Source organism: Schistocerca serialis, chromosome 2, assembly GCF_023864345.2.
Source record: "Schistocerca serialis cubense isolate TAMUIC-IGC-003099 chromosome 2, iqSchSeri2.2, whole genome shotgun sequence".
NCBI classification, from domain to species: Eukaryota; Metazoa; Arthropoda; class Insecta; order Orthoptera; family Acrididae; genus Schistocerca; species Schistocerca serialis.
This window is the reverse complement of record NC_064639.1, coordinates 1,017,197,488-1,017,211,601: the sequence shown is the minus strand read 5'-3', so window position 1 is coordinate 1,017,211,601 and position 14,114 is coordinate 1,017,197,488.

Here is a 14,114-nt window from a genome sequence, read left to right as displayed (position 1 = left end):
CGGTTCAGCAAACAACATCATGATGGATGTGAAGGCTCCTAGAATAACGGACATTGAAGAACGGCCATTGCGAGATTACATTCGTAATTGCCACATGCGCCAAGCGCTTGATGTTAACCGAGGTGTTACTGGATTCGCAACACGGTCACCCCAGGTTCGAATAGCTCGTAATTTAGACAGCAGGCGTTACGTCTGTGACATTGGTTGTGCCCTATCTTCGGCGTACTCGTGACGTTATCTTTCAATACGAAACGTCAAGACTGCCTGATGCCCATTCTGTCCTGACCTACCTTGATACGGAGGAAGTTCGACTGATGCCCTGACCAGCATGTTCTCCAGTCCGATAGAGTGGCAAACCACCACTCGTCACCCACTACATCTGATGAGATCTAGCACAACATTGAAACAGCTGGATATACATACACTACTGGCCATTAAAATTGCTACACCACGAAGATGACGTGCTACAGACGCGAAATCTAATCGACAGGAAGAAGATGCTGTGATATGCAAATGATTAGCTTTTCAGAGCATTCACACAAGGTTGGCGCCGGTGGCGACACCTACAACGTGCTGGCATGAAAGTTTCCAACCGATTTCTCATACACAAACAGCAGTTGACCGGCGTTGCCTGGTGAAACGTTGCTGTGATGCCTCGTGTAAGGTGGAGAAATGCGTACCATCACGTTTCCGACTTTGATAAAGGTCGGATTGTAGCCTATCGCGATTGCCATTTATCGTATCGCGACGTTACTGCTCGCGTTGGTCGAAATCCAATGACTGTTAGTAGAATATGGAATCGGTGGGTTCAGGAGGGTAATACGGAACGCCGTGCTGGATCCCAACGGCCTCGTATCACCAGCAGTCGAGATGACAGGCATGGCTGTAACGGATCGTGCAGCCATGTCTCGATTCCTGAGTCAACAGACGGGGACGTTTGCAAGACAACAGCCATCTGCACGAACGTTTGCAGTAGCGTGGACTATCAGCTCGGAGACCACGGCTGCGGCTACCCTTGACGCTGCATTACAGACAGGAGCGCCTGCGATGGTGTACTCAAAGACGAACCTGGGTGCAAGAATGGTAAAACGTCGTTTTTTTTTTCGGATGAATCCAGGTTCTGTTTACAGCATCATGATGGTCGCATCCGTGTTTGGCGACATCGCGGTGAACGCATATTGGAAGCGTGTATTTGTCATCGCCATACTGGCGTATCACCCGGCGTGATTGTATGGGGTGCCATTGGTTAGACGTCTCGGTCACCTCTTGCTCGCATTGACGGCACTTTGAACAGTGGACGTTACGTTTCAGATGTGTTACGACCCATGGCTCTACCCTTCATTCGATCCCTGTGAAACCCTACATTTCAGCAGGATAATGCACGACAGCATGTTGCAGATCCTGTACGGGCCTTTCTAGATACGGAAAATGTTCGACTTCTACCCTGGCCAGCACATTCTCCAAATGTCTCACCAACTGAAAACGTCTGGTCAATGGTGGCCGAGCAATTGGCTCGTCACAATACGTCCGTCACCACTCCTAATGAACTGTGGTCTCGTGTTGAAGCTGCATAGGCAGCTGTACCTGTACACGCCATCCAAGCTCTGTTTGACTCAATGCCCAGGCCTAACAAAGGCCGTTGTTACGGCCAGAGGTGGTTGTTCTGGGTACTGATTTCTCAGGATCTATGCACGCAAATTGCGTGAAAATGTAATCACATGTCAGTTCTAGTAAAATATATTTGTGCCATGAATATCCGTTTATTATCTGCATTTCTTCTTGGTGTAGCAATTTTAATGGCCAGTAGTGTAACTGTGTATGTGAACTAAACTCCGTTCGACTTGATGTCCAGTGCTGCAGTTTTAATGGAGGGTAGTGTGCTTATTTTGTCTGTGTTTCTTCTTCACTGAATTTAAATGAGTGTGTGTGTGTGTGTGTGTGTGTGTGGGGACGGAGGTGCAGCGTATGTGGTCGCGCGCGCACGTTTCTATCTCCGCTGCTCTGCCTTCATCTCTCAGACAAGAAAGAGCCAGTACCTCCGCCGGATTTTATTGCACATTCCAGCGTCTCATCCCGCTACTACTACCTGCTGTGTATTCGTGCGACGTGACAAGAGTGACAGGCGCGCAAGTCAAAGAGAGGCAGCGGGGCTGCAGCCCCGTGAAAGGGGCGCAGAAAGGAGGCTAGGGCGGTCCGTGGCCGGCTGCCTTTCACGCTAGCTCTCAGCGGCCGGCCCCTCCGTGAAAAGGACCGACGGGCGCGTCTCCGCTTTCTCACTGGCAGGTCGCCCGCGTCACCTGCGCCCGAGCCCCGAGCCCCGAGCCGCGCTCTCCGTACCTTCCCTCCGGGCTCTGTGAAATATTGCAGACGCCCCGATCGATCGCCGGCGCCGCCTCATCGTTCTGCCCGCGGCCCTTATCGCTCGCACGGTGTTCGGCTTGGCGTGTTTATCTCTAACAGAGAGAAGACAAACAGCATATCCGCCAGACGCTAACAGTCGATACACACTGGAGTGGCAGTCCGGTACGTAGTTCCAGATAATAACATGCGAAGGCTCCACCTGTTTTCTCAAAAGGAAAATGTCTCCCAGCAGGTGTTCTTCTTTCCTATACATTCATATAGAACTCCAATATTCTCTATTTTTCCTCTGCCTTGTTCTTCCTCAGAGCAGCCCCTTTAAGTGGGGTCGGATACCCGAATGTGAGAAAACCTGTTTATTTCGCTAGGCGCTACAGTGTGGAAATGCGCGGCCGCTACGGTCGCAGGTTCAAATCGTGCCTCGGGCATGGATGTGTGTGATGTCCTTAAGTTAGTTAGGTTTAAGTAGTTCTAAGTTCTTGGGGACTGATGACCACAGAAGTTAAGTCCCATAGTGCTTAGAACGTCTAGCGGTTCTAGGCACTCAGTCCGGAGCCGCGCGGCGACTGCTACGGTCGCAGGTTCGAATCCTGCCTTGGGCATGGATGTGTGTGCTGTCCTTAGGTTAGTTAGGTTTAAGTTGTTCTAAGTTCTAGGGAACTTATGACCTCAGCAGTTGAGTCCCATAGTGCTCAGAGCCATTTGAACCATTTGAAGTGCTCAGAACCATTTATTTCGCTAGTATAAATCTTGTTATATCAGTCCCATCATTTTTCATGTCTCTTGGACAGTTGTCAGACAGGTGGTGAGGTGTCGCCCCTTACACTGATATACGTAGGAGTGGAAATTTCTGTACTCACCTGATCCGTGTAAGATGGAGATCTATCAACTTAATCTGGCTTTTTTTGTGCAACTGAAACCACTCTAAACGCTCGATATTGATCAGGAGGAACCTTATCCTGAAGTATGTATTGTTTTCATGGGAATGGAATATCGTTTCGCAAAGTATCCGTCGTTTCACTTTTTTTTGGGAATGGTATCGGTTAGTTCATTTTGCAGCTTACGTGATTTGCTGTTTCAGTTTGATCATTTATATTTGACGGACACAAGTTTTATAAAACCAACAAAAACGTGTGCGCATCTCTAATATTGAAATTAACTATGAATCACTATACATGTTAGTCATATTGTACAAAGTTTTCATAATTTAAAGAATTATTTCATTCCATAAAGCCAGTTATTTATGTGAAGACATGCGAGATTATAATAGAAGTCAAAAATACGCTTTGTAAATCAGTTACGTTAAAGATAGTTATTTACCGATAAGCTATAACTCATATTTCGAAACTAGATTAAGTTAAGATATTCTGATGCCTTTGAATACAAATAACACATGATGACTGAAGCATAGAGGACATAAAAAAACAGACTAGCAGTGGCAATGAGGGCATTCCTGGATGAAAGTAGCCTACGGCTATCAAACATCGGCCTTAATTTCAGGAAGAAATTTCTGAGAGTGTATGTTTGGATTACATCGTTGCATGGAAGTGAAATGTGGACTGTGGGAAAATCGGGAAAGAACAGTAGCGAAGCCTTTGAAATGTCGAGCTATAGTGCGACGTTGGTAGCTGGATGTACTTATAAGAAGTGAAGACGTTCCCCTAGAATCGTGAAGAAGAGGAACACGTAGAAAACATTGACAGGGAAAGGGGACAGGATGATAAAACATGTGTTATACATTAAGCTGCAGAGGGCAAAAACATATAGTGGAAAACATAGATTGGAATATATCCGTCAAATAACCGAGGACGTTGGATGCAAGATCTACTCTGGCATGTAGAGGTTAGCACAGCAGAGGAGGTCGTCGTTGACCGCATCAAAACAGATTACTGATAAGCCAAAAAGTCTGTGAAATGTGTATCTTTGCTTTACATTTAGTTGGAACGCCTGCAATAATTATATAGAAGTTCAGAAATACGCTACTGACCATTAAAATTGCTACACCACGAAGATGACATGCTACAGACGTGAAATTTAACCGACAGGAAGAAGATACTGTGATATGCAAATGATTAGCTTTTCAGAGCATTCGCACAAGGTTGGCGCCGGTGGTGACACCTACAACGTGCTGACATGAGGAAAGTTTCCAAGCGATTTCTCATACACAAACAGCAGTTGACCGGCGTTGCCTGTGAAACGTTGTTGTGATGCCTCGTGCAAGAAGGAGAAATGCGTACCATCACGTTTCCGACGTTGATAAAGGTCGGATTGCTTATCGCGTTGGTCGAGATCCGATGACTGTTATTAGAACATGGAATCGGTGGGTTCAGGAGGGTAATACGGAACGCCGTGCTGGATCCCAACGGCCTCGCATCACTAGCAGTCGAGATGACAGGAATCTTATCCGCATGGCTGTAACGGATCGTGCAGCCACGTCTCGGTCTCTGAGTCAACAGATGGAGACGTTTGCAAGACAACAACCATCTACATCAACAGTTCGACGACGTTTGCAGCAGCAGGGACTATCAGCTCAGAGACCATGGCTGCGGTTACCCTTGACGCTGCATCACAGACATGAGAGCCTGCGATGGTATACTCAACGACGAACCCGGGTGCACAAATGGCGAAACGTCGTTTTTTCGGATGAATCCAGGTTCTGTTTACAGCATCATGATGGTCGCATCCGTGTTTGTCGACATGGCGGTGAACGCAAATTGGAAGCGTGTATTCGTCATCGCCATACTGGCGTATCACCCGGCATGATGGTATGGGGTGCCATTGGTTAAACGTCTCGGTCACCTCTTGTTTGCATTGACGGCACTTTGAACAGTGGACGTTACGTTTCAGATGTGTTACGAGCTGTGGCTCTACCCTTCATTCGATCCCTGCGAAACCCTACATTTCAGCAGGATAATGCACGACCGCATGTTGCAGGTCCTCTACGGGCAATTATGGATACAGAAAATGTTCGACTGCTGCTCTGGCCAGCATATTCTCCAGATCTCTCACCAATTGAAAACGTCTGGTCAATGGTGGCCGAGCAACTGGCTCGTCACAATACGCCAGTCAATAGTCTTGATGAACTGTGGTATCGTGTTGAAGCTGCATGGGCAGCTGTGCCTGTACACGCCATCCAATGCCCAGGCGTATCAAGGCCAATATTACGGCCAGAGGTGGTTGTTCTAGGTACTGATTTCTCAGGATCTATGCACCCAAATTGCGTGAAAATGTAATCACATGTCAGTTCTAGCATAATATATTTGTCCAATGAATGCCCGTTTATCATCTGCATTTCTTCTTGGTGTAGCAATTTTAATGGCCAGTAGTGTAGTAATGTGGTCCCACATGATCACAACATACCTGGTGATCAAAAAGTCAGTATAAATTTGAAAACTTAGTAAACCACGGAATAATGTAGATAGAGAGGTAAAATTGACACATATGCTTGGAATGACATGGGGTTTTATTAGAACAAAAAAAAAAAAAAAAAAGTTCACAAAATGTCCTACAGATGGCGCTGGACAGCAAAACGTCAGTAACTGTACCGTGACGGGTGAGAGGTACGCCGATATGTTACAGAATCGCATCATCCCCAGCCTGGCTGATAAACACCTGCTGCACGGTACGATGTTTATGCAGGATGGCGCTCCATCCCATATTGCCAGACGCGTGAAAGATCTCTTGCGAGCGTCGTTAGACGATGATCGTGTGCTCAGCCGCCACTTTCGTCATGCTTGGCCTCCCATGTCCCCAGACCTCAGTCCGTGCGATTATTAGCTTTGGTGTTACCTGAAGTCGCGAGTGTATCGTGATCGACCGACATCTCTAGGGCTGCTGAAAGACAGTATCCGACGCCAATGCCTCATCATAATTCCGGACATGCTTTACAGTGCTGTTCACAACATTATTCCTCGACTACAGTTATTGTTGAGGAATGATGGTGGACATATTGAGCATTTCCTGTAAAGAACACCATCTTTGCTTTGTCTTACTTTGTTATGCTAACTATTGCTATTCTGATCATATGAAGCGCCATCTGTCGGACATTTTTGAACTTTTGTATTTTTTTTATTTTTTTATTTATTTATTTATTTATTTATTTTTTTTTTTTTTTTTTTTTTTTTTTTGCTCTAATAAACCCCATGTCATTCCAAGCATGTGTGTCAATTTGTACCTCTCCATCTATATTATTCCGTGATTTAATCAGTTTTCAAATTTATACTGACTTTTTGATCACCCAGTACATATCTCGACCGAATGACTTTTTTTTAGCAACAGTCAAATAGCATAAAAGTCTTTCACTAGAGGTACTTCGTCTCTGAAGCTGTGCAGAAACATGGGTTTTTCATTCACCTTGAGAACCTCAATCCAGAGAAAACTGCCGCCGGTACCTGAATACAGGGAGGCGCAAGGTAAGTCACCCGATTGAATTTTGATCCTACAAGTATACTATTGGGGCAATAGCTTTCAAATTGTGCTCTCAAATTCGTGCAGTCCATGAAAATTACGCCAGATGTCGTTGCGAGTTCATCATTTCCGTTGTTTGTCCGCCATTTCAGTTTGCCGCGATGGCGGACAAAGGACGATTGGCCGTCGCACGAAAGACAAAGATTGTGTTACTGTTCGCGGCGACGAACAGCGTTACATTGACACAGAGAAGGTTTCGTGCTCATTTCGGCACAGGATGAGCTCCCAGCCCACACACAATACGCAGATTACATCAAAAATTTGAAGTTACTGGATCTGTTTTGGAGTGTACGTTCGCCGCAAAACATGGAAGCAGTTCGAATGGCTTTGACTCGTAGTCCTAGTAAATCAACAAGAAGAGCCAGTGCCGAGTTGGGAATTTCACGCCGATCTGTACAAAGAATTATTCGCTTGTATCCATACAAGATGACTTTTGCGCATAAGCTTACTGCGAGAGATAAGGAGCGAGACTGCACTTTGCACGGTGGGCAATCGAGGAAGACAAAGATGCGGTGCTGCACAACACATGGTTTTCTGACGAAGCTTATTTTTACGTGAACGGTGTTGCGAACAAACAGATCGTTCGTTTCTGGGCACGTGAACCTCCGCGAATAATCCACACGAAAGACACCTACGGGGAAAAAGTGTGCGTGTGGGTCGCTATGTCAAGCCATGGAATCATAGGTCCGTTCTTCTTCGATGCTACAGTAACCGGTGAACGATATTTACACTTGCTGCGAAACCAGTTCTTTCCTGCACATTGCAGACACACTGGTTCATGAAGAATGGAGCACGCCCCCATCAGCCAACGTTGTGCTTGATTTCCTACACGAAAGACTTGGCCTTGGGGTATTGTCAAACAGATTTCTAGAACGTTATGCAGGAGGAGGAATGTGGTCGCCCCACAGCCCGGACATTAACTCTTGTGACTTCTTCCTTTGTAGGTTCCTTAAAGAGAAGGTGTACCACAGAAAACTCGAAAATGCAGTGCAGCTTAGGGCCATCATTGTGGAGTTATTCCACACCATTCCAGAGGATTTGTGTCGGAGAGTCGTCACAAATGCACGTTTCCGACTTGAATATCATACTGAACTTGTGATTCATTAGGTTGTATTTCCAAGCTATATTCTTTACTTCTACATCAATAAATTACAAATCCTGTTAGCAAAAAATGTGTTATTCATGAAACAAATCAGGTGACTTATCGTGTTCCACCCTGTAACTGCAGTGGGCGACATGGAGTTAACGACTATCTCAGGTTTTAAAAACGAATAAACGGGCCACAGTGCTACGACTCGCTAATTCAGTACGTTGCAGAAACAAAAACTGAGAGATTACAGTATGAAGCGTTGCGTACGGTTTGAGCGCACCTGAAAATTTGCAAGAGTAATTTCAGTGCAGAGAACGACGGACGGACGTTCCAAGCCAGGCAAATGGCCAATTCTTAGTGTGAATTTCAGTACATTAAAGACGATAACAAATAATAGTGAATAATAATAAATAATAATGAAATTCAATATTTTGTACGATATCCAAAAATTTGTATTGGGCCTTGTCTCGCTTATTTGATTCTCTGCTGTCTTCCCTATTCCATCTCTCAAAGCCAACCAGTTAGTCTTCGACTGTATTTCTTTCAATCAGTCGTTGCCTAATGTTCCCTTTGAACCCGCCAACAACCTATCATTCTTTCAATTTATCCAAGTCCCAAAATGGTTCAAATGGCTCTGAGCACTATGGGACTCAACTTCTGAGGTCATCAGTCCCCTAGAACTTAGAACTACTTAAACCTAACTAACCTAAGGACACCACACACATCCATGCCCGAGGCAGGATTCGAACCTGCGACCGTAGCGGTGGCGCGGTTCCAGACTGAAGCGCCTAGAACCGCTCGGCCACAAGAGGCCGGCCTTCAGGCTGTTGATGCGGTACGGGTTGATATGATCCCTGGCAACTGAGATATATCGGGATCATATCGACCTGTACCACATCCACAACCTGAAGATGCATTGAAGCGTTGAAACTAGTTGCAACAAAATAAAATAAAATCATAAGGACGGCTGTAGGTGTTTTATTTTGTCACAATTTTCACTTTTTCCACTATCACCTCGATTGCAATACGCTGATCTTTGTGCGTCAGTGAGTCCATTTCTCTTGCGATTTCTGGTTCTTCACAGAGAGATGTTCTGTCACTTCATTCTTCGGCCTTCAGTCTTGTTTGCTCACAATGAATCTAATCACTCACGATTCTTAAATCAAGTGTTAGCGTTGATAGTGCTCAGTGCAAAATTCTACCAGTCAGCTTCCCTATACATTCGTTTCTCCCCCCCCCCCCCCCCCTTGCACCAGTCCATGTTCTCCTAATATTTTTCCTTCTCTTCCTTTTTTTGCTATCGAATTTCAGCCCCACATTAAATTTTTGTCTCCCTTAATGATCGCAACACTTTCTGTCAACTGATCATTCATTCTGTCAATCTCATCATTTTCTGCGGACCTAATAGGTTGTAAGGTGTCAGGCAAATCAGACACCTTCCATGAAAACCCTGACATGATAAGCAAATCCAGTAGTATGTCACATAGATCCGAATAAATCGTGACGTTAAATTAACCAAAGTAATACGAGTAACGAGTGAGCAAATGGAATACCACAGACTAACACAAGAATGCCTAAATGCATGTCATACCTTCCCACCGTGAGACAGACGCAGTTCCGAGGGGAGAAACGAGAACAGAAGCCGAGAGCAGAACCGTGTTAAACGAGAAGGCCCTACGATAAGGGACGGACACCCACGTCGCCAGCTAACCGCTACGACCACACCACCTGCAAGTTTTTAGCGTGAGACTTTTTCGCATCTCTGTTACGTTAGGACCACCCCACAGCCCATGTTAAAAGCTAGAGCCCTCCAGAAGAACAGTATAGATCTTACGATAACACAAAAAGGGCTACACCACCCGTAAGTTTTAGCGTCAGACTTTTTCGCGTCTCTGTTACGTTAGGACCACCCCCCAGCCCATGTTAAAAGATAGAGCCCTCCACAAGAACAGTATAGATCTTACGATAACGCTAAAAGGACCACACCAGCTGCAAGTTTTAGCGTGAGACTTTTTCGCGTCTCTGTTACGTTGCAAACTTTAAAAACATTACCCCACCACGAAAAGTATAACGTTTCTCATTGGATAGACAGAATTTTTGTAGGCAGAGCTTCAGGTTAACATTGAGACCCTGATTGGTCAGATGAAAACACAGCCAGATAGTTTTTTTTTAACCAACTTCGGTAAATTGTAGTAAGGAGAAGTTAAGGAGAATTGCCTCCGAGAGGGCGAGCTGGACGGAGCTGTGCTGTCCGCCGCCCCCTGACGAACACCGGAAAGGTAATGAACGCACGCGATGCTGCATAACAGTGCATAAAGCTTCACTCAGAACTGCAGAAGTCTCATCTGTTACACCCCCTTTTTGCGTAATACTAGTGTCGATCATCAATTAAAACTCATGGTGTTCACATTTGCCAATTGAAGTAAAAATCTGAAACGCGATGATTTTTCTGTTATACAGTTATTGAGAAGCCACATCAGCCATTGTAATTTACGACAAGTTAGATAAGTAAAGATAATTGAGGGTCACTGTAGAGCATTTTGATAGTTTTCTCTTTTGTGAAACTTAATTTAAACCTATATTATAGATGTGATATGGCATAGGTCATCCTTCGATCCATTGTAGAACTTGGAAACCCATTCAGGGAACATTCGTTCACATTTTTGTTGAACGCAGTTGGTTTTTACCATCCTGTATTAAAACATTTTCTTTTATCAATAGTGCAATTTATAAACGATGTTTTGTGAGTAGAATAAAATTTCCAATGGTAAACTTAACTGCTTTTTCGACATTATTTTACCAGCTAGCTAAAAATAGGAAAGCCTTGAACCCCTTCCACTAAATTTACTTAGTATTAAGATTCCTTTACAGGGAGTGCAGTGGAACTGACGCTGAAATCATTAAGTATTTGGTTATATCATCGCTAGTCTCACTGAACTCTTCTGAATTCTACATGTCATGTGTGGTCTGGCGTCTCCTTACCAGCAACAGGTCCCAGGTTCAAACTAGTCAATTCCCTAAAAAACATGCTCAGAGCGTCGTTGCGTGAAAGTGGTAGGGAGACACGATATAGAACAAACAGATACCACGCAGAAAGTTTAAAAAATGGCGACCCTGCCAGGATGGCAAAATACCATGATTGAAGGTCGACCACATGCCTAACTAGGTCAGAAAAATATCCTGTTGAAAAATTTTCGTAATAAAAAAAAAAATTTTTAACGTTGTAAATAGTCGAAAACAGTAGCTGCAGCGATAGATAGTAGGAAAGTGTCAGAGACAATAGTATAATTAAGTTGTGAATTTTAATATTGTTAGAATTAAGTTTTCTCCTCAATGCAAGCGCACAGGTGGCGGATACGTCGTTGACAAGTTGATTCTGACCCAACAAGTAAGTGAATGGATTGTCAGTCTTGGTAGTGTCAAGTCGTGTGAACAAAAAGTTTATGAAACGCGTGAGATCGTATGAGCGCATGTTGACTCGAAGTAGGGCGCGTGAATTGCTTTTAAAACAGAAAATAAGGGATTCGGAAAGATTAGCAATGGCAGATCGAGACCTTGACCGAGTTGAGGTAAAGACCCAGCATGAAAATGGACAGAGAATAGAGGACAGTACAACTGACGATGCAGTATCGCGAGAAATAGGACATATAACGCACCACAACGAGGATAATGTACGTCAAGGCACAGAAAACCTAAGCCAGCATACAACAGAGGAGCAAGAAAGTAGAGAGACAGTCGATGAGGATTCTAACTTGCGTCTTGAATACGTAGAACCCATAGTACAAGTAATCAGAGCTCCCTCCCCACAGATTACAAGGAATGCGAGCAGAAACGTGTCACAGCACAGTTCAATGCAATCGGTTGCGAACCAACACTTGAGCGAAAACACAGAGCGTAGGACGTCGGAAGAAAACGCAATAGGACCCACCAATCTGGCAGAATTATTACAATTAATGACGGAAACCATGACAAGACAAAATAAAGAAATTTCGAAACAAATTAAAATTCAGAATGCAGAAATGACGAAACAAAATGCAGAAACGACGAAACAAATTGCAGAAACCACGAGACAAATGCGTGAGATTAAAGAACAAAACAAAAAAATTCAGTTACACCTAAGTCATATTGAAGACGAGGCAAAAAAATCTCGAGAAGTGATAGGAAACTTAATAACAGGTCACAATCAATTGAGAACAGACATTAACAAGGTACAAGTGGACGTACAAACATTGCGTAATGACATTCAGGACGAAATCAAAACATTACATAACAACACCCAGGGAGAAGTCAAGAAACTAGAGAAACAGATAAACGAAATTACTAGACAAGCAGCAGGTACAGTGCGTAAAATTGTTGAAAACAGTGTGTTACACAAACGTATCACGAAAGCAGCGCTGAAAAGATATGATAACCGCATAGACAAAATAGAAGCGCAAACGAAGCGACAGTTTCAGAAATTGGAACAGAGTTGTTGCAAACCATTGAAGAGCGTAGTGAACAGGATCGAACAAGCACAGAGTCTGCAACCACATCCGTATCTGTAACAGCACCGGAAAAACAAGCAATTAACGAAGATATTACACATTTGCGATTCCAATCACAGGCGGAAAATAACATACGTGAAATCAGACAGCCTGCACAGCAACAAACACGTTTCGAAATTTTTGATGAACGAACGTCATCACAAACACATGCGGAACCACAAATGTATGTTTCAAGACAGTTAGGATCGTGCAATGAAGCAGCAAGGTTAGCCAGACAAGATTTTTTTTTATTTTTTTCTTTTTGTCATCAGTCTACTGACTGGTTTGATGCGGCCCGCCACGAATTCCTTTCCTGTGCTAGCCTCTTCATCTCAGAATAGCACTTGCAACCTAAGTCCTCAATTATTTGCTTGACGTATTCCAATCTGTCTTCCTCTACAGTTTTTGCCCTCTACAGCTCCCTCTAGTACCATGGAAGTCATTCCCTCATGTCTTAGCAGATATCCTATCATCCTGTCCCTTCTCCTTATCAGTGTTTTCCACATATTCCTTTCCTCTCCGATTCTGCGTAGAACCTCCTCATTCCTTACCTTATCAGTCCACCTAATTTTCAACATTCGTCTATAGCACCACATCTCAAATACTTCGATTCTCTTCTGTTCCGGTTTTCCCACAGTCCATGTTTCACTACCATACAATGCTGTACTCCAGACGTACATCCTCAGAAATTTCTTCCTCAAATTAACGCCGGTATTTGATATTAGTAGACTTCTCTTGGCCAGAAATGCCTTTTTTGCCATAGCGAGTCTGCTTTTGATGTCCTCCTTGCTCCGTCCGTCATTGGTTATTTTACTGCCTAGGTAGCAGAATTCCTTAACTTCATTGACTTCGTGACCATCAATCCTGATGTTAAGTTTCTCGCTGTTCTCATTTCTACTACTTCTCATTACCTTCGTCTTTCTCCGATTTACTCTCAAACCATACTGTGTACTCATTAGACTGTTCATTCCGTTCAGCAGATCATTTAATTCTTCTTCACTTTCACTCAGGATAGCAATGTCATCAGCGAATCGTATCATTGATATCCTTTCACCTTGTATTTTAATTCCACTCCTGAACCTTTCTTTTATTTCCATCATTGCTTCCTCGATGTACAGATTGAAGAGTAGGGGCGAAAGGCTACAGCCCTTGTGTTACACCCTTCTTAATACGAGCACTTCGTTCTTGATCGTCCACTCTTATTATTCCCTCTTGGTTGTTGTACATATTGTATATGACCCGTCTGTCCCTATAGCTTACCCCTACTTTTTTCAGAATCTCGAACAGCTTGCACCATTTTATATTGTCTAACGCTTTTTCCAGGTCGACACATCCTATGAAAGTGTCCTGATTTTTCTTTAGCCTTGCTTCCATTATTAGCCGTAACGTCATAATTGCCTCTCTCGTCCCTTTACTTTTCCTAAAACCAAACTGATCGTCACCTAGCGCATTCTCAATTTTCTTTTCCATTCTTCTGTATATTATTCTTGTAAGCAGCTTCGATGCATGAGCTGGTAAGCTGATTGTGCGATAATTCTCGCACTTGTCAGCTCTTGCCGTCTTCGGAATTGTGTGGATGATGTTTTTCCGAAAGTCAGATGGTATGTCGCCAGACTCATATATTCTACACACCAAGGTGAACAGTCGTTTTGTTGCCACTTCCCCCAATGATTTTA